The sequence below is a fragment of the Leguminivora glycinivorella genome, chromosome 18 (assembly GCF_023078275.1).
Source record: "Leguminivora glycinivorella isolate SPB_JAAS2020 chromosome 18, LegGlyc_1.1, whole genome shotgun sequence".
Lineage (NCBI taxonomy): Eukaryota > Metazoa > Arthropoda > Insecta > Lepidoptera > Tortricidae > Leguminivora > Leguminivora glycinivorella.
Genome location: NC_062988.1, coordinates 19,472,074 through 19,494,860, shown reverse-complemented (window position 1 = coordinate 19,494,860; position 22,787 = coordinate 19,472,074). Strand labels below are relative to the sequence as shown.

At 36.1% G+C, this 22,787-nt stretch overlaps 1 protein-coding gene and 1 non-coding gene across 2 annotated transcripts in view; both read left to right on the top strand.

Annotated features, from left to right (window-relative positions):
* LOC125235819 (neurobeachin-like) overlaps positions 1–22,787 on the top strand; it is a 347,843-nt gene that overhangs the window by 209,708 nt on the left and 115,348 nt on the right. The window lies entirely within an intron of this gene.
* On the top strand, positions 13,190–13,262 carry Trnaa-agc. Its single transcript has one exon. It is a non-coding gene; the product is annotated as a tRNA-Ala (tRNA).

Below are 22,787 nucleotides of genomic sequence, written 5' to 3'. Positions count from 1 at the left end.
TCTCGAGGAGGATGTTAATAGTGATCGTTGTGTGGTTAATGTGGTTCACCCTTAGTGTGTGTGATATGATTGTGTTTGTGAGAATTTAGATTAATGCTCATCCTACTTTAACCAATGCATGTACTCGACTATTGATATTTATTATTAAGTCGCTACCATGTGATATTGATGATTTAGAATAATAAGAGTTTTGAATGATTCACGGTTATTTTCATTAGACTTATATTGACCGGGATATAGACCGTGATTACCTTTTTGATTTTTGTCGAGCTCCCGATATGCGTCGAAATATCGGGAGCTCGACAATAATCAAAAAGTTAATCACGGTCTATATCCCGGTCAATATAAGTACATTGTGTAAACTTCGCGAAAAAATTATTGTAACGAGACGTAACGTGAATATAAATAAAAATATTTTATATTTTGGCCTAGGACTTAGTAAGTATTGTAACTGTTTGGGGGCGCTGTCCACTTTTTTCATACCATGTAAGTCATGATGAGACTCGTGTTTTGGTATCCTATCAAGTAAAGTAACCTATTTTAAAACGTGAAATATTCGTGGTCCATCGTATTTTCTGCTTCCACATTTACATACGGTTTAGGTGAATTTTATTACCACTTTTCATCATTGTTAATCCACATGCATTTGAATTTGATGAGAAAAAAATGTAAGACTTCTGAAGGCCAGAACGGTTCTCAGTACCGGAATAAAGAAATAATAAGTACCTTCCTATGTGCCGTTCTAATATATTTTTTTAATATTTTTATTATTTGTATGTCTTTCGTTTATCTCGGGAGCATGGGGTCCCAGACATTTGGAAGGCGTGCGTGGGGCCGAAGCCAACAATGCAGAGTCCCTTTAAGACAATATTAAGACTCGATAGTGAAGTTACAGCTACTCGTAAGAACAACTTAGCAAAACTTATAATATAAACTCGGAACACATTCCTCTTACTAAGTACCAGGCTTAACAAAAATGCGATTCTGGCTCTTGTATCCAAGTTCCTACTTTATTGTATCTGTAAGAAGACTGGGTTCTCCTTGGCGGTAATTGAATGCTGAAATTGTATAGCAGTTTGCCTTCACAATATTAGCTTAATTCTAGACTTTCTTGTGGAGAAGCAATAAAGGTAGATAAGCGAGCTGTTTTGTCAGGAGCTCGGGTAACCATAAGAAAACATGATCCAAATAATTTGTTTAGTTTGTGTGGAAAGAGAAGACTCTTAAAATAGATTGGATATTGGATTGGATCCTATGCATATCCTAATAAGTATACCTTGATAGGTAAGGTTACCTATAGGCTCTATTTTCAACACAATTTAAAAGAGGATGTATTAGAAAATCACTATAATGCACCCTGCATTGGGGTAATTTCGAAAGTCGTCTAATTTCTAATGTCACGTAAAAATCACCATTATGTATTTCCATCATATCAAGATTCCCCTTTCGAAATAACCCAAGCTTTTCTATGCTCCGAAATTACCCCAAAGCACCCTACAAAACAAATTCATCATTAACTACACTTTCATTGACATACTTCGCACGAAAGTTAACTAGTTTAAAACACGAATTTGGCAATGATAAGATAGTTGTATTCCTTTTTTGAGTTGTCTATTTACGGCTCTAATTTGCTCAATTTTTCTTAAAATGCCCAATATCTTGACGAAAGCAGTTCGCTGTGAATCCTAAGATATTCGAGTGATGAAAGCTATTTCTAATTTCTTAATAATCAATTAATCAGGAGATTACGACCATTATTGCTGTATTTTATCTGTTGTCTATTTCTTCTTCGTCTTCTTCCTCCTACCCTTATCCCACGTTGTGTGGGGTCGGTACAACATGTCTTCCTCTTCCATTCTCCCCTATCTTTCGTCATCTCAACACTCACATCTTTCTTTCTCATGTCCTCTTTCACACAATCCATCCATCGTTGTTTGGGTTTACCCCTCCCTCTCCATCCATCAACATTCATCTCCAACATTCTTTTGCCTATATGACACTCATCCCTCCTCATTACATGACCGTACCACGCCAACCTGCCACTCCTCATCTTTTCCGTTATAGGCGCAACTTTCAAATCTGCTGTCTATTTATCGGATATAAAAAAAAATCTCACAAACATAATTAAATAGGTTTGTTTTGTTCCCAGGTAAGTACTCAGAGCACAGGCCAATGCGCTCCGTACACGTAAGTAGATCGACGGCTATCGATTATGCTCACGTCATTTCACTGACATTGTGCCGTGGAAACATAACAAGGCTGTACGTTTCAAAAAAATCCGCCATGCAAATAATTCGTATTTCTATTTACTAAATCACAGTAACACAGCGTTACAGTTAATACCAAGGCACTGTGAAACTATTAAATAAAAAAAATGACACAAAAGAAGACAAATACATAACCAAAAAAAATATAAAAAGTTAAACAATCGATCACCATTATACGAATTTTAATAAAAATAGAACAATTGTATTAATGTGAAATAAAAGGATCTGAAAGAACTGTTTCATGTGCTTTAAATTTTCGTGATTGTATTGTTTTGAGATATATTAAGTATTGTTCTTATATGCTTTACACATAAATTTTATCACTAAGATTTAGCTTTTTTATGTACCTAATTGTGGTATTCCCCGTAAAAATATTTTCAAGAACAGCGCCATCTATCCGAATCTCGTGAAACCAACAGCTCTCGTACTAAGGTGGAGGACATTTCTAGCCCGTTTAGCTTGGGGTGCGCACGAAGTAGCGCGCCCCTTTCTTTCAAAAGTTCCGACGTAGCCCCGTAGATGGCGCTGATGTCAGTTTTACTGCGGCATTGTTGGGGTTGGGGTTTTCAGTTTCCCTCTATTTTAGAGTCGAGAGAAAACACAAGATGTCACTAGTTACCTCATGTAACTACTTTTTTTAGTAATCAATAAGAATAACAATTAAAGAATCAATTTTCTATGGCATGAAATCGGCTCATTCGTATAAGTCTTACTTGTTTTTCTTTCAATGTGTAGACATTGGTAATGGGTACGTAGTATGTACGTAGGCTTAATATAAGAAAATGAAATCAAAAAAATATACCCGACTAAATGACCTAATCTCTGCTCTGACAGAAAAACTTTACCACATATTTTATAAGAATAATAAATTTTATATGATATAATATGATATGAATGGTTTATTTATGGAAATTTCTCTTTTGTTTACCCTACCTGCAGGCCTAGCACATGATATGTCGCCGCAAGATAGACTACCTGTCCTTATGTCATTAATACAATTAGACAAAGACGTGTCATCTATCTCCTATTACTCCCGCGGCCATCTGGTATATTATTATGATCTGAAAGATAATCAACCTTATAGCAGAATGGATTTACCCAGGTTTGAAGTTAAGCGACACAATTGTACATACAACGACGTGGGCTAGAATTACCCGAAAGATTTTGACAGTGTATTCCTGACCACATTTGTCATTATAACATTAAGTCATTTTAATTCTATTCAAAATATTCTTCACGTTGAAAAGACAGATTTTTAATTACGTATTATTTTACCGACGCATGAATTAAGTGATACCAGCGCTCGAACGAATTACCGGCATTTGCTTCGGCTCCAAAATTGACTTCATTCGGTTAGTTATTTCATAAATGGAGCCTCTAAATGAAGGATTTAAGTACTGGAATTTTAGCCTTTAAATTGGTTCGAAATTATATTTCCGATCGCCAATTACGCATCGATATAATTAGTAGGCTACGTAGCCTCTGATATTGGACGCGACTTACATTTCATAATTAAATAGTACAGTCAAGGACAAGGTACAGTCACCGGCATAAATAAGTGATATAAATCATCACTTATCATGCGGACAGAGCGCCAATATTACGTATCCACAACCTTACCGCGTCAGCAATAAAGCCGTGGAACTGGATACATGTTTTTGTGACGCTTTATCCGCATCTATATTTAATACCGTACCGTTGACTGTACATAAATAGGTACCTACATTCTGGCGTTTAATTAGCAACGAAAATAATATTTATAAATATTTACCCCACTTCAACTGGTAAAGGGATTTTGATTCTTCAAAACTGGATGAGAATGTTGCATTTTATCTACAAGAGTGCAAAGTGATTTAACACAAATTTTAACTTGATGTCCTAAGCCGGATGGTAGAATTTGCCAATAATGGCTTACCATCAAGCGATTTGTGTGTATCGCAGTAAATACAACCCGAGAGTCTGAAAACCCTATCATTTAATCTGAACATTGTTTTTATATTACCTACTTCTGATACCATTTCAAAAGATAATTGCAATAGAGAATTACAATTGTTATTTTCATAATATCACCACAAATGCAGTTGTCGAGCCTTCTCATCTCTTTCAATTAGCTCCGACAATATTTTTCCACGGTTCTGTTGACAGCCTGAGCCGCAGCCCCAGGCAACAAGGAGACAAAGTAAGACGACGGCCGAGAGCTCTCGAGATCCTTTACAGTGACTGTGCTGTGTCACACTTTAGCCTGCAGCTCTGTGACTTTGTTGTGGAAAAGTAATATTGTCGCTTGCCATAGGTAGGGTAAACTCGCCTAATTCGGTTATACAAGCTTTGAAGCACTATTCCGAAAGACGATTTTTGGTTGTTTCACCGAATGAGGCGAGTTTAGCCTACGCTATAAAATATCGAGAGATAGTACAGTAAACGATTTTTGGCTGTTTCAATAAGGCGAGTTTACCCTACGCTATAAAATATCGAGAGATACAAATCCATGGTAAGCGCTAATGTATAGAGAACAAGTTTAAAAAAAATCTGGAAGCCATATTATACGTGCTGCACCTCTGCACCTAACCGCTATACTCGTTATGAAATCCTGGTATTATTTTACGGGTTGCCAGCCGTACAGTGGGGCTAATTAGGCCAATTTGATAATTAATTAGTGCTAAAACCGACCCCGGGTTAATTATGAAGCCCTAAGGCTGGCAGCCAAGTATTAATAATTTGCAGTACTCTGGTTGGCAAAATTAATTTGAAAGTTTGTAATTCTTGACCGCAAATTTGTTACATGATAGACTAGATCAAAGCCCTATTTAAAACATTTTATTACCTTGGATATAAATATCTCTCCATGAGTCGTCAGTACTTTATATATACATATATTTTTGTGCTCTTTGTGTAAAATTGATGAATTTCGAATCCACCAAAATCGGATATTCTAGTTTTTTGTTGAAACCGAATGTTCGGATTTAGCTGTATTTGTTTCGGCCGAAACGGAAACTTATGAAGACGTTGAAAATGTTGAAAAACTCTTACAAAACACGCCGGATGGAAGGAAAACAAAGTGAGTTAGTGAGTGATATAAGGGTTCTCTTTTTCCCTTTCTGGGTGCCGACCCCGAAAAATGATTGAACTTTGTTGTACTGACCACAAAGTAACTTTTGAAACATTCCCCCTTTTGCGTTGTGGCGTCTTTAATGTCCTATGGCGTGCAAAATTCGCCATCCGCCCTTAAAACTTGGCACGCCATCAGGGAAATCAGGGAACCTCTAATACGCCGGTTTATTACAAAGACGACTGAAACTTTGCAAATCGATATTAAATTCTTGAGCCGTTTAACTTGACAGTTGGAACTTGAGAGGATGGGAGAAGATCCGTTCGCTTTGGAAACGTAGCTCTCTTTTTTTTAAAATATTGTCATGAAAACTATTTTTACTTAATAAAATTCGATGTACTATTAACCATAGTTATGCCCCTCGCCCTTCGTTTGATTTTTTGCAATCTTTAATTATTATTTGTAGTAGTAGTAGTAAACACTATTTCAAGTACAGAACAAATTACAAGTACAGAGAATAATTATAATGGTTATGTACATAGGCGAGCTTATCCCTTTAAGGGATATCTTCCAGCTAACCTTAGAATAACTGAGAGAGGAAAATAGGAGATGGTGGACAAACACAACTAAAGTGTTTTAAGGCCATTTCTAGAAGAGTAAGAATGTCTTTCGCTCCTAGTAATATGTTAAAAAATTGGAAAAAAGGCCGAAAAGCTACAACAATTATTCAAACACATTAAACTGACAGAAAATATTTCCAAAATTAGCATCCATTGAGGAAAATGGTGACCGTGTGTTGCAAGAATAGCTGATTTCAGGGCGGTTGTCTTTCCTCTAAGTCTAAGTCTTCAATAATGAGCGAGTTTCGTATCAAATCGCCGCGCTAATTGGCGCAGCTTTTGAACTCAAACTCGGAATGAACTATAGTTCGGTTAGGGATGTGAAAATTTAGCGAAAGAAGGTTGTAATGTTTGGTTTTGATTCAAAGTAAGCCTTTGGGCGTATACACTTTCTCCATACATTTTTCGTGGCGTACTCGCATCGAATAATGTGGTAGCTACACTACGGTTCTCTTCGGGAAATATGGGCTTAGTTCGGCTCAGTATTGCTACCAGAAAATAGTTTTCAAAATTGCCATACATTTTTTGATCTATCTATATCGTTACCGCATTATAAAATCTATGAAAATACTTGAAAATGGTAACGGAATGGAATTGAAACTAATTCAAATCTTTGGGACACTTTGTATAACTCAGCAGTTCTCGAAAAGTTTGTACAAAAATTAAGTAAAAAGTTATTTTTTTTTTTATTCCTTATTCGTTACCAAGATTTATTTCATGACTTGAGATTTTAAGTAAGTTTTATTTGGTCGTTATCCTGTTACGAAAGTCGACTTATATCACTAAATGTTGGTAACAAAGTAGGATCAATTAAAATTTGCTGACGTGGCTAAGTACAAAGTTTTTGAGAATAAACTATTGTATTGTATTGTATTGTATTATATACGCGAACCTGTATGTCGTTACAAAGTTGTACCTATACTTTACAGACACGCTTGATATCCTAAAGCTATGACAGCATCTTTGTACTCGTAGCAAGGTAGACTTAGTGCGTTTTCATATTATCCAATCCGATATCTAAGCCGTATATTTAAGCCGCCATCTTTGATTTCTGCCTTTCATATCCTTCCTACATCCGATATCGGATCGGATAATGTGAAAACGCACATGGGGTAAACTAACTCAGAATGGAGTTAATACACTCCCTCACTTTTCCTTTTCGAATTGGTGCGAAATTAGCTTAGTTGGACTTTCGTAACTTAAGGAACTAAATTCCCCTATAAAACTTTCCGATCGAGAATTTACCCTACAACCGCACAACACTAGTTTGTGGTGTGTCAGTAATTAGGCAATTTACCTGCGCATAAACCGATTGTGCGTAAGCCTCTCGCGTTTATGTTCCCCTGGTACTTCGACCTCAAAGACGTTCACCCTTTTACACCTTACTCCCCTGTAGGTAAGACTGAAAGTATCTTTAGCGCCTGGTACCTTTAGAGGTAAGCAAAATGAAGTGAGGTAAGCAAATCGTTTACGACGTTTCCTATTCCCTAATTTCTACCTGTTAGATCTATTTATCTAACGATATTTTGAGTCATTCAAAATGTTGTAGGTATACACTTTAATTGAGTATATTCTCATTTTATAGCCAACGTTTACTTTGGCCGTAACTAGTACTAGGAGGAAGGAACATAGTATCAAAAATGTATCATATCAACGTATTCGATTAAACATTTCAACAGGAATAGATTCTGAGTACCTACGTATAGAATGCTGAGACATTTTCTTTGACGTTTACGCTAACGAGTAGGTATTATTCTAAAACTCATGGCTGGGTCTCTATTTTACATAGGATAAACTATACGGAAATGCATTTAAATCTTCCCCACCACATACCAGGCATAGCCCGTATACAGCGTACCGCCGCGTACTCGAAACGCGACTCCTTGGGACCGAATGCATTTTTGCAATTCCAATGCTATGACAGCGGCTGCATAAATATGTAGATATCGGTTTTAATTCCGCTCCTCGGCTCGTGGTGTCCTGGTGGTCGAACGAATTTAAATATAGGTAGGAACAACACGGGGTTGTGTTTACGAAAATGTTGTTTTTTTTGGGTTCCGTACGTTAAAAAGAAAAGAACGGGTTGTTTATAGGTTTGCTTTGGTTTCCGTTCGTCCATATTTCTGTCAAGGCTCTTTATTATAGTATCAAAACCATACATGCAAATTTAGAATTATACTTGAAGAAAGTAGGTTCATGTGTAAATACAATGCGGATTTCACCTTCCTAGATTACTTACTTGACGACCGGTCTGGCGCAGTCGGTAGTGACACTGCCTGCTGCGCCGCGGTCCCGGGTTCGAATCCCGGTAAGGGCATTTATTTGTGTGATGAGCACAGATATTTGTTCCTGAGTCATGGATGTTTTCTATGTATATAAGTATTTGTATATTATATATATCGTTGTCTGAGTACCCACAACACAATCCTTCTTGAGCTTACCGTGGGCCTCAGTCAATCTGTGTAACAATGTCCTATATTTATTTATTATTATTATTTATTTATTACTTGTGTCTTTTACCTTAAAGAGTGTGATCGTTGTTTTAAAACAAAACCGAAAGTATCTTTCTTAGTTATACTCAAATAATAATTATAAAACGAAAATGGATTCCTATTTAACACATTATATAAGTTAGATCTCTTTGCGACTCCGTCTAAAATCGATACGTCCACTTTGAAAGTCTTTACGAAAACATTTTGGCATCTCTGTCGAATTACTTTGATAAGTCTCAAAGGATCTAAAATGGTTTGTGTGGCTGAGAAAGTTGCAAGCTATTTCAGACGGCCCGGCCGGAGGCGATGCCGGTGTAGACACGTATTTTTGATGGGAATTCATTTCTTGACGAAATAAAAATGGGGCAAAAAGTTTATAATTTTAATGACTTGTCGTTGCTGAAATCGCAGGCGGACTACGGTGTTTTTATTTTATTTCTACACAAAACATCTGAGAATATCTGTCAAAGTCACTTGTACGGCGAAACTGCGCTCGGGAATCTTTTAAGTTATTGTGTGTAAAACGTTGAGATTTTCGGCAAAAACATTTTAAAAGTGGAGCTGAGACTTTGTGTGAACTGTGTTAATGTTATTTATGTCTAAAACTGTGAATTACTAACAAAAAAACAGGAATTAAAAGAATTAGTGACAGTTCCTGCATTAAAAGTTCTCAACCTACCTACAAGTTTATTTCTCAAACTGACATTTAGTCCATCAGTGTTGCTAGTGCAATAACAGTAGAAGTGCGTTCGGAAACTTCACAATGGCAAAGAAAAATGAAAAATGTGCGAAATGTCAAAAAGTGCCTGGCGAAAAGAGCAAAACATCCGTAACGTGTGATGCGTGCAAAAACCTGCTATGCGGCGACTGTCACGGACTGTCACCTACTGAGATGCGTGTTTTTGAGTTGAAAACTGTTCCTCGCACAATGACGTTCTTGTGTGGCGATTGTAAAACCACAGTGGCGCAATTGCCCATGATCTTGAAAAAACTAAATGATCTTACTGAAGAAGTTCAGCAGCTACGTGTACGCCAAAGTATGCTAGCCACCGAGTCTGCGATACAGGAGATGTCGGAGAGAGCAAATAGATCAACGAATATAATAATTTACGATGTACCTGAATCCTCTAGCACCGAACCGGCACAGAGAAAGGATCATGACATACAGGAATGCTCGAAAATTATTACTAAAGTTACAAACGATGTCAACTGCGTGGGTATCAAATCCTTCCGCCTCGGCGCACCCAAGTCGGACCCCAGCGCACGTCCGCGCCCTCTGAAGGTAGTCCTCAATAGTAAGAGAGACGCGCAGGCAGTACTGCGTAAAAAATCGAAACTGGAGAATCCTAAGTCCATCACCGGCGACCTGACCCCAATGCAAAGGGAGTATCTTAAATATCTTCGTGAAGAGCTTAGTAAACGCGTAGCGAATGGAGAAGATGATATTACCATCAAGTATGTGCGAGGTCAACCGGCGATTGTAAAAATCACTCCAAAAAACAGCTAAGCTCTGTAACTGATAACCCGAAAAATGCAATTACTACAACGACCAATAGCACACGTTTTATAAGGAAATTGTCACCAACACTTTATACTATTACCATTTTTTATACAAACATTCAATCCATTAATAATAAATTAGACCTATTCGTTGCTAGAGTAAACAACGTAAGGCCAACACTGATTGTACTTACAGAAACATGGCTAAAACCAACAATACCCGACTCAATGATAAGAATACCAGGATATGATGTGTATAGAGATGATCGGACTGTCAAAAGGAGTGGTGGAGTTGCACTATATGTAGCCAACAGCTGTAACATTTTAAAAGCTAGACTTGATACAACTTACAATTTGAAACATGAGGCCTCGGAGTGCTTGTGGCTGGACATTCAATTTGGATCAAAAAAATTCTTACTGTGCGGTGTATATAGAGGTCACGATTCGACAATAGATCAAGATAATATAGTTTTAGAAAAAATTAAATTTGCCTCTGAAACGCATACAACATTAATTATGGGTGATTTTAACTATCGTGGTGTCAAATGGCCTCTACAAGATTGTGAATACTTATCGCCGCAGGAAGACAACTTTGTCCAATGGTACAATAGTAGCAACCTTACCCAACTGATTAACAAACCCACCCGATATCGTACAGGCAACCTACCTTCTTACCTGGACTTGGTCATGACCAACGATGAGGCTCTTGTTGCACAAATTAGTCATGAAGCACCAATAGGTAAAAGCGACCATGAAAGCCTAGTGGCAACAATCCAGATCGAAGCAAAAAACCAAGATATAACAGTGTCAAGGTGGAACTATAACAAAGCCAATTATGAGAAAATTAATGAAAAGTTACAGACAACACATGAAACAATTAAGAATATGACAAACCCGGATGAACAATTTAAAGCTCTTCTTGCTGAATTCTATAATTCAAGAAATTTGTATGTACCTAAAACAAAAATAAACATTTGTGCAAAGAACAAACCCTGGATATCTAAAGAAACTAAGAAACTTATTGCACAAAAAAAGAAATGTGGAATAGATACCTATTAACTGGCCTAGACGAACACTACAGGAAATACAGAAAAATAAACAACACACTAGTTAATCATAGACAAGCCTCACGAATCAATTATGAAAAAAATCTGCTACAAGTTGGACCCAAACGATTCTATTCCTACATAAGACAACAGATAACCTCAAAGGTTAGTACACCAACGGCACTGCAAAACAAACAAGGACAAACTGTCACAGATTCTCACCAAATCGCTGAAGCCTTCGCTGACCAATTTGCTGGAGTGTTCCAAAAGGAACCACCAGGCCAAATGCCCAATCTGGACTTGTCTCTTAAAGTCGAGGAAACTATTGGTGAATTAACTTTTTCTAGCCATACAATCCAACAAGTCATTAAAGAACTAAAATCCGACTCTGCACCAGGACCAGACGAAATTCCCGTTACTGTTCTCAAAAACTGTAACCTGAATGAAACCTTATCAGTAATAATGCAGACCTCATATGATACAGGAATATTACCAACTATGTGGAAGACAGCCTCGGTGACGCCCATCTTCAAAAAAGGAAACAAACTCGAACCGGCAAATTACAGACCCATAAGTTTGACAAGTGTGGTATGCAAAATAATGGAGAAACTGGTTGTCTATCACCTACGAACATTCTTAGGGAAGCACAAAATAATTAGCGACCAACAACATGGTTTTTGTCCCCACCGTTCCACAGTATCAAACCTGCTCTCATGCCTTGCTTCTTGGACGGACAGCTTCAACAAAAGAAATCCTGTAGACGTTGTATATCTTGACTACGAAAAAGCTTTCGACAAGGTTCCAACTAGTAGACTTCTCCGGAAACTAGAATTCATAGGAATACGAGGCAAACTACTTCAATGGATTGAGGCCTTTCTACGTCAAAGAACCTTTTGCGTAAGAGTGGGAGAAACTTTATCTGGCCAACGAGATATTCACAGTGGCGTTCCACAAGGCTCAGTCTTGGGCCCAGTTTTATACATTATCTACACATTTGACCTTCCTCACTGCCTGCACTGCAAGGTTAGCATATTTGCAGATGACACAAAAATATTTGCGAACCCCCTGACAGATTATGATAAACTGCAAAGTGATCTAAATAAAATTGCGAATTGGTCGAAGGAATGGCTTATAAACTTGAATGCCAATAAATGTACAATACTACATATAGGAACCCAAAATCCACATTTAGTATACAAACTTAACGACGTGAATCTACGGGCAGTTGAAGAACAAACTGACTTAGGAATTGTTATCGCTTCAAACCTAAAATGGGAAACTCACATAATAACAATAACAAAGAAAGTTAAGAGCTTTATTTACCTTATCAGAAAAGCGTTTGGGATTCTTACACCTGACATGATGCTCAAGATCTACAAAACATATGTTAGGCCAATACTGGAATATGCCTTTCAAATTTGGAACCCTTACTTTGTGAAAGATATTGACCTACTGGAAAAGGTGCAGCGTAGCTTCACTAAAATACCAAGGCAGATCAAGAGACTACCATACGAAAGTAGACTGGAAGCACTGAAGTTGACTACACTCAAGGAAAGAAGAGATAGAGGTGATCTTATTGAAGTGTATAAAATCCTGAATGGACACTATGACCTCGAAGACTTCAAATCTGTACTCAAAAGAGACACCAATACCCGACTGAGAGGGCACCACTTAAAACTACAGAAACTCTGCATGTCAAACAACAACCCACATAGACACTTCTTTGCTAACAGAGTAGTCACGCCTTGGAACAAGCTACCAGAGGAAGTAGTCTCAGCACCCAACATCAACAGTTTTAAGAACAAATTAGACAAACATAATAATATGAGATAAACCTAGAAAAAGATACCAGGATACAGGCCATATCAGTTGTTTTTTCAACTGCCTGCCTGAATTATATAAATAATAAAATAATAAAATAAAATAATAAAAGTAATACTTTTTTATGATAACTTCTCAATAAAATAACTATTATTTCATGCGTTACATTATCTTTAATTAAAAATGATCAGCACAATTTTAAACCTCACTTAAACGCGTCTGAACTGTTAAAAATATTTGATATCATACAATGTAATTTAACGATATCTGTTGGTTCCAGATAATACAATTATTATCTAGATCACTCTGATAACCTCAAGGCCCCCGATTTTGTGTCACATATTATGGTGATCTAAGAAACTAACTGGTAACGATTTTCGCTGCTGCCGTCACCGGGGGCGTAGCTCAGATGGTAGAGCGCTCGCTTAGCATGCGAGAGGTACGGGGATCGATACCCCGCGCCTCCAAAACTTTTTGTTTGTTTTTTATTACATATTAATATTATAAATGCGTCTCGCATAAAATTTTCATAAATAAAACTAGGGCTATAGATAATTTATAATATAAGGTCCTAATTTATTAGTTGCAGATATTTTAACACATTGATACTTTACATTAAAATAATTAACTTTAAATATAAATTAAGAAATCTTTTCATGTAACTTTTTTGATTTCATTTTCCTAACAAAAAAATTAATTATAATTTCGTCTAAAAAAATCATCATGTGCATTATCACATGTCACAATAACACTGTCTGTCATGTCAACAATTGTTTGTTGTAAATGTCGTAAAGGTTCGGCGGGAAAACTGCACATGTCATTGAAGTGGCCAGTTACAGTTAAGTGGTACGTAAAAGAGGTACTAGAATCTGTTCAATGAGTTTTCATTTAATAATCACATAAACAGGGTGTTTTTACGTAGCAAATTTGTTTTTCCGTTTTCTCCAAAAAAACATCGTAAAAGCTATAATGTTTCACGGTTTAATATACTCCAGAGACCGAGTACTATCAGCTGTAAAAATATCTGCATCTAATAAATTAGGACCTTATATAAAGATACTTTAAAATCGGTGGCATACGGCTCGCCTGATGTCACCGGAACATAAATCATACGTTGACATGATTTTTTTTGAAATATAGTGTAGTTAATCATTACAAGTAAATCAGGTGCGAATAATGACGAAACGATAAAATTGGCATCAATTTGCAAGTTCAAATCGGATTCCTCTATTGTCCGCATGCTTTTCACTTCCTTTTCTTGTAAATCATACGTTATATTTGAATAGAAAACGTGTAGGGTTATCTTTCTTTGCCTCCGTCTCAATTGCAAATATTATAGGCACGTGTAACTTCACAATAACTTTGGAATATTGGACCTTTATGGACCGTTATGGGATTAGGAAAGGACATTATTGAAGATCGAATTATGGACGACGACGAATATTATGTATACTATTCGTCAAATTTATGTGATTTCACTGAAGTTTCTGATAAACGTTGATCTCTTTTCTATTAATTGTCAACGGGTGATTCTGGATAGCTCAGTTTGCAGAGTGGTGGGATGGTATCCCTGTGTAGCAAGTTCAAATCATGCTAACTTCTGTTCCATTTTTTATATCTTATCATTTGCAGACATTTTTGCGAAACTAAAATGTATTTTTCAGTACAGATGGTGTTTTTTTTACGCAATAGTGCGAGAAGTGGTTCATTACATGCCAGGTCGAAACTTCGGAGGCTCATCTGTACTGAAAAACGTCGTACGATACACGTGCGAAAAGGAAATTCGAAACTCGTGTCGATTTAAAACACTCCCTTTGGTCGTGTTTTAATTTATCGCCACTCGTTTCGAACTTCCTTTTTTACGCACTTGTATCGTAATGTACTATTTTACTTTACTTTTACTTTAAAAAAAATCCACGAAAAAGACAGTGATAGCGCGAGCGAGTTATAATAAAGTTCGTCGCCGAGCGAAGAACTATAAATCGCTCGCTCTCTTTTATTTACACGGGAGCGATTATCTTTTGTTCCTTTCTACCACCGTATCTATCCCTCTTTTGGTGGGATCAGTGCGTGATTGATAAGTTCAACTCAAAATACCATCTGACCTAAATACGAATTGTTAAATTTGTACACATAAGTCAACGTTTGCGGCGTTTGAGTCAAGGCTTAAACGAGACATAAATAATTGCGCAAATATGTCTGTCCGTCCGTCCCGAGACGATCGACCTAATTAGGATTACGTCGTCAAAACAAGGCCGGTTCTATTTTTAAAATTGAATGCTATTTTTATCTTATTTTGATACGACTATAAATGAACTGTTGACCCAATTCGGAATGTAATGTAAGTCTAATATTATTATAAATAATTTGACGACGACTTGACGAGACCAGTGCTGTTTGACAGTTCGTTTTTACACGAATGAACCGATGTTCCAGGAAAGAGATTTTTCCTTAACACGTTCACTGCGTTACGGGGGTTGTTGAACCCCGTACACTGTCATCACTCAGTGCGGGTGAGAAAAATCGTGTTCACTCCGCTGGTGCGGAAGCTGTATTTTGGTCATTTTTACAACTACGAAAATGACAAATATACATTTGGATTTCTATTCAAAAGTATTATTTATTGATATATTAATTATATACAGGGTCTCAGGAACCCCGTACCGACCAGGGGACAAAAAATACCTTCTAGTGCGATACGGGTCTCCGTGAACCCCGTAAAAGGATTTGCTGGCCCGTACGGGGTTGTGGGCACAGTATCGCTAGTGCAGTGCTTACTGAAATACTTGTTATCGGCAAATTAAAAATGAAGGCAAATTGGATGGCAACCCTGGCTGTCAAACGATAAGCAGCTGATTTTGCTAGGTCCCTTTGAAATAATTATTTTTTAAGCATATTTTAAGTATTAATTAGTATTTAAAGCGTGAAATTAGTATATTTAACATTAAGTTTTGTATAAATATAAGTAGTGAAGTGCTTTAGTGACGTTTACAAGTGTCTTTGATGTCTCAGGTTTGTAGCCGTTATAGGTTATAAATTTGAAATATCTGTTCGCCTTTGTACACTTTCTGAGTCTTATTACCACTAGTTAGTACCGATTGTGTTTCTTTTTCAGTGTTAATCATTGTACAAGGCTAGAACAAGTGTAGGCATAGTGAAACGTCACTATTTCATGTAAGTAACCGCTGAGCTTGAGTAGGCAATTCCTTGCTTTGTTTTGTTTTTAATTCTTTTAAAAACCCATTTACAATGCAAACACGCAGAGCAGCTGCCGCCGCTGCAGCAGCGGCTCTTCAGCAGGAGCCTGAGAAGTGTGATAAGCTCCAACTTACCTTGCTGGAATTAAAACAATCCAAGGAGTTTAGTGCTCAATTGCTCAGTGAAAGAGAAGACAGTGAGAAGGAGCTATTATTGATAATTGATAAAAACGATAAGTTAAAAAAGGAACTGTGTACACTAGAGAGTGATTTTAATAATGTAAACTCGGAGCGGGCCCGGCTTCAGGAGACGGTTGACAGGTTTATGGAGTGTAATGCTGCATATGAACAGGCCCTGAAAGACATCGACTCATTGGAGAGAGCACTGCACGACGCCCACGAACACATCTACGAGCTACGGGAGGCCCAAAACCAAGCAGCTGCGGCACACACTCAGACCTTGTTCGAGGAACTGGTCCGGCCTGCATCTCAGTTGGTTACCGCAGCAATTGAAAACCCTTCAGTAACTACAGACTTAACCAATGATGCCACTACACCAAGGTTAGTAAATTGCAGCGGAAACAAACTAAAGAAGTATATAAAATTAAATAAACTGATCAAAAAAAATCAAAAGATGTCAAAAATTAATAAATTGTTTTTTAAAAAATTGAGATTTTGTAAAGTTAATATAAGTTTAGTAGATAAGTTAGATTTGTATACAGCTCAGTTAGAACACAGTAGATTACAGTATGAAACTGACACACAGGCATTAAAGTTAAAAATTCAAAGCCTAGAGGATTCAATAAAATCTTTAGATGTGATAAATGAGAGTTCAAAAAAGTTATTAGTGAATATTCTTTAGCCATGGATGATTTAATATCCCAGATTAAGCATAATTCAGAGCGGTTTGAGTCGTTGACAAATGCCCAGGCATGTGCATGTAAGCAAGTGACTGGAGATTTGTCGACCAGTGCTCTTGACCCAAGCCTGTGTGACAGTTTACCGCAGGGGCAAATGAATGATAATGGCCCCTTCCACACTTCACAACAAAGCACACCTAAACCTAATGTTGTTATGTACTGTGATGAGATTGGGAGCAATATGAGCTCATTTTTAAATTTTTACTTAAAGGGACTTAGTACAATCAATAACTGTCTGCCTCATAGCAGCTTTGAAAATATCATTAAACAAATTTTAAACGACAGTAATATCAATAGTAAGACAACACTGCTTATCTTTATGGGGAATAGGGGTAATGTAAACAAAAATAATTTAGTAAAATATTATGAACAATTAAACTCATTGGCAGTGCATGAAATTATTTTCTTTACATTCCCCTATTGTAACCAGATGTCAGAGGCAGAAAAAAAGAAAATAACACTAGACATAAGTTGAATGTAGCTTTATATAATCTTTGTACATATAGTAGTAAGGTTAGCATAATTGACACTAACAAATTTGTTAGTAAATACCATATGCCTATGGTGTTTTTGACTAAAGGTAAATGTTACCTTTCAAATTATTATAAAAGACAAATAGCTTTATCGCTATCCTATTTATTTGACATTTCTGCCAAGAATTTGGCAGACAACTCTGCTCCTATTGAGCAGCAAAGTATGAACTTGGAATTGGTTCCAGTCATAACCAATGATTTAAACTAGCTTCTAAGACAAAAGATTCTGTCTCTGGCAATTTAATTTTAAGTAACTATAAGAATCAATACTGTGAGCAAGGAAAGTATATCCACCTGGTGCATCAAAATATTCAATGTATTAGAGGAAAAGATTTAGAAATTGAACTATTCATGAACGAATTTTATGTAGACATTTTATGTATTACTGAACACTGGTTAAAAAACAATGAATTAATGCCTCAATTTAATAATCACCAGGTGGCAAGTTCGTTCACCAGACATAGTTCCATACATGGTGGGTCGTTAATTATAATAAATAGCCAGTTAAAATTTAAGGAACGTAAGGATATTGTTTCCATGTCTGTTGAACGGACTATAGAACTAAGTGCTGTAGAATTGGAGCAATTTATTGTTGTCTGTGTGTATAGGCCGCCATTAAGTAATTTTGAAACTTTTGAAAAAATTATGGAATCTGTGCTACTTAAAATATCATCTTCTAGTAAAAAAATACTTATATGCGGCGACTTTAATGTAAATATCTTGGAAAATTCAACAATAAGTATCAGATTGTTGAATCTTTTCAAATCATGTAATCTCAATCATATTTTTATGGAGCCTACTAGAGTGACTGCCACTAGTGCCACCTGTATAGATAATATTTTCACTGATATTTTTCCTACTACTAAAGATGTAATTAGCAACTTAGAATCAGACCATTTAGGCCAATTGATAGTATTTGAGACATTAAGGAAAAATACTTTGAGAAAACAAATAACTTTTGTACCAGTAACCTCCGACCGCGTGGAACGAATGAAGCAAAGTTTGGTTCAGGCGCTACCCTCCCTGTCTTCCGATATGAGTCCTAATAGTATGTATAATTCATTCTTTCACACTTTTCTGCAACATTATAATGCAATATTTACTTCAAAATCGGTCGTAGTTAGTGGTGCATCAGTTTTTAGTGAGTGGGCTACTGCAGAGTTACATCAACGAAGACGTGCATTGTATGCCTTGTATGAAGAACGGCGGTTTAATACGAGTGATGAGTTTAAAGAACATGTTAAGCAATATTCGAAGAAGTTCAAGATAGATTGTCATATCGCTAAGCGAAATTATCTTAGTAATAAAATAAAAAATAGCTCTGACATTATTAAAGCAACGTGGAAAGTAATTAATGTGGAAACTGGTCGCTCGAAACACGCAGTAAAAGATATTAAACTGAATATTGATAACAAAATTATAGATTCCAATTTTGAAGTAGCAACAGAGTTCGAAAAATTTTTCACCGAGATACCAGCATTCACAACTAAGGATTTAAATTCATCACCCTTATCTGCCGTCACATTATTAGAGGAAAACGTTCCTGAGTGTTGTAGAGACCTTTATTTTGAACATGTTTGTACCTCAGATATAGTAAAGACATTTAAATCAATTAATGTCAAAAAAACTAGTGACCTCTGGGGGTCTCCGTCCATGCCGTAAAATCCTTAGTTGAGATTGTAGCGCCTGACTTAGCAGTTATATTCAACAACAGTGTTGACTGCGGCGAGTTTCCTGATCTAATGAAACATAGCAAAATAACTCCTTTATTTAAATCCGGCAGCCACTCTGACCCCACTAACTTTAGACCAATATCTGTGCTGCCAACTTTCAGTAAAATATTTGAAAAATTAGTTCTTTCTCAATTAGTACGACATTTTAACGTTACTAATTTAATGCATAATAAGCAATTTGGCTTCACACGGGGTCGCTCGACAACCGATGCTGGTGTTGAGCTAATTAAGCATATTTTCGATGCCTGGGAGGAGTCACAAGATGCTTTAGGTATCTTTTGTGATTTATCTAAGGCCTTCGACTGTGTTTGTCATGAAACATTGATCAGGAAACTACATTATTATGGAGTCAGAGGATCAGCACTAGATTTACTCAAGTCCTACTTAAATGGTAGAATACAAAGGGTAGATGTCAATGGACAGAGATCAACTGGGTCATTGGTCTCTATGGGTGTACCACAGGGATCAATATTGGGGCCTTTCCTGTTCCTTATCTACATAAATGACTTGCCATTCCTTGTAAAGACCCACCATGATATAGTATTGTTTGCAGACGACACCTCACTTATTTTCAAACTCAAACGACAGCAACAAGCTCACAGTGATGTAAACAATGCTATCTCTAAAGTAGTGAACTGGTTCAATGCTAATAATTTATTATTAAATGAAAGAAAGACTAAATGTATTAAGTTTGTCACTAATAGTAACGTAAGGAATGAGCAAACAAGTGTCGTTGTGAAGGATGAGGAATTAGAACTGGTAGATAGTACAGTTTTTCTTGGTATAACTTTAGATTCTAAACTTCAGTGGGGTCCCCATATTGTTAACCTCTCGAATAGACTTAGTTCTGCAGCTTTTGCAGTGAGCAAGATCCGTCAGTTAACAGACGTGAAAACAGCTCGATTAGTTTATTTTAGTTACTTTCACAGCATTATGTCATATGGTATTTTACTTTGGGGCAGTGCTTCAGAGATAAATACCATATTTATTCTGCAGAAGAGGGCTATTCGAGCAATATATAAAATGAACCATAGAGACTCACTTAGAGATAAATTTAAGGACATTAATATAATGACAGTGCATTGTCAATATATTTATGAGAATATTATGTATGTACATAAAAACATTTGTAATTTTAAGAAAAACTGTGATGTACATAATATAAATACTAGAAATAAACATAAACTCGCGGTGCCCTTCACACGGCTCTGTAAAATTAAAAAATCATTCATGGGTAATTGTGTTCGATTTTATAATAAACTTCCGAATCATATTACTGACTTGTCAATTAATAAATTTAAGAATCATGTAAAGCGTGTACTCATTTCCAAAGCTTATTATACAACACAAGACTACATGAATGATAAAACAACGTGGGATTAATTGTTATTCGAAATGGTTTCTTATTTTTACGTTTTTTATTATTATTATTGTTGATGAAATTAATATTGTATTTTTTTGGACATTGGATTTTTCCTAGAAATATTCTAGACATGTATTTTTATATATACATATACCTAATTATATATTTTTTGTTTAACGATTATTTTTATATGAAATTGTATATTATAGACTCAATATTATTATGAACAATAATTTACAACAATAAATTGCTCTGATAATTAGGTTAGATTAAGATCATAATATATATGTAATGAACTATTCATAAGAGCTTGTAACTAGGCCTACATGAATAAAGATATTTTGAATTGAATTGAATTGAAGCGCTCGAACCACACGTTAGAACTACTCTATTCCAAAAACAAAGGTTATCCCACACAATAAACGTCAAAATCACCACAAATTGACATCTAATTAAATATATGTTTTTAATATGTAAAAACGGTGGTGGTTTATCTTCTTTTATGTATCTTTGTTACTTAATTATATTAACTACTTTCACAAAAATACAAGAGTGCGATGTATCATATTTTTGATGTGTAATTTTTTTATTAATACAGAATATACATCGATATTTTTATTTCCCATCACTACTAATTTATCGACCTTAATACATTACATACGTTACGGAGTGTACTAAGCCCCGTATTTTTTCAATTTTAGTGCGATACGGGGATAATATAACCCCGTATTTTCTTTTCTATATAATTTTGTGAGTTTTTATCGTATCCACGTGCGGGGATAATGAGACGTAGGAAATTTCATACTCTTACAGTTAGTCGAAAAAAATATTGGAAAATCTAATATTTCAGGAACTTACAGCACTTTTAACAGACTTAGGCGTACGGGGCACTTTTATACCCGTAACGCACTACGGTGTAAACTATTACGGGGCGGATTGGGCCTCGTAACGCACTAGATTTTGGGTTAAGGTTTTGGCTTGCCGCAGCGAACGTGTTAAATTGTAAAAAAAAAGAGTTTTTTACACTTTTTCTTTGCCATGTAAAAAATGTGTACATAGTAAACGCGGTACAAAAAAATAAAAACATATTGTTGGCTGCGATAACAATGAACACTTTACAGAGATAAGAAATCAATAAATAGGATTTTCAATACGTTATACATGGTTTGGGTATGTCAGCGACAAATGTGATGTTTATACCTAGATATTTTTCTTGCACGAACGTCAAGTGGTTAGTGCTTGACAAAATAAAAACATCGACAATCCTTTTATCGATAAATTGAAACTACTCAAGATTCATTGCCACGGAAATAATTAATGAGATAAGTAAATAATTAATGACATATTATAATGTAAGTTATCGATGAATTAAATATCGGAAGGAAGTCACTACTGTCACATCGTTCGTGCCAGAAAAATATCTAGGTATAGTGATGTTTCTTCAAACAATAACGCCAGACATGTTCGATCAATTTTCAAGATCATCTATTACATTTTTGTGCTATCCTGATTCGACTCAGGGTCTTATGAAAACGAGGTCGAAACCAGACCAAAATGTTAAAATAGAATCATCCTTTCGGCTGGCGCAGGTGATCCGCTTGACAGGTGCCGGAAATTAGCACAGGAAAACAAACATGTTTTCTTTGTAAATTTAAATTGTCAAAGTTTTTTATGCAAATTTCTTTTTTATCATGCAGAAACGTCTGCAGTGATATTACATATTTTTAAATTTAAGGAAAAATTGAAAAATTCACACCTCCGGTAGGACTCGAATCTCCGACCTCTGCAGACCTAGCACATGATGGCCGCGGGAGTATGTCGCCGCGAGATAGACTACCTGTCCTTATGTCATTAATACAATTAGACAAAGACGTGTCATCTATCTCGCGGCGACATACTCCCGCGGCTTTGCTTGGCTTTTTTTCTTTCAGTCATTTTTGTTTTGAAGAATTAAATGCCAAAACAATAAGTTTTACCTACTAAGGCGTGATAATGATACTAACGAAATAACATTTAATATTGACAATATTTTTATGTTACTATTTTAGGAAACCCGCAATTAAAGCCAGCAAGCCGTCACTTCTTTGAAAAAAACTTTTTAACGAAAAAAGTTGAAATGCAGTAACTCTAAATATAGTCCCGTAATAATATTATTACCGCTGTACCGGTTTTCTGAGTGTAATTTACACATTATAATGGAAAATACTGCCCGTATAGTGACATCTTCTTTGAACATAACTTGAACA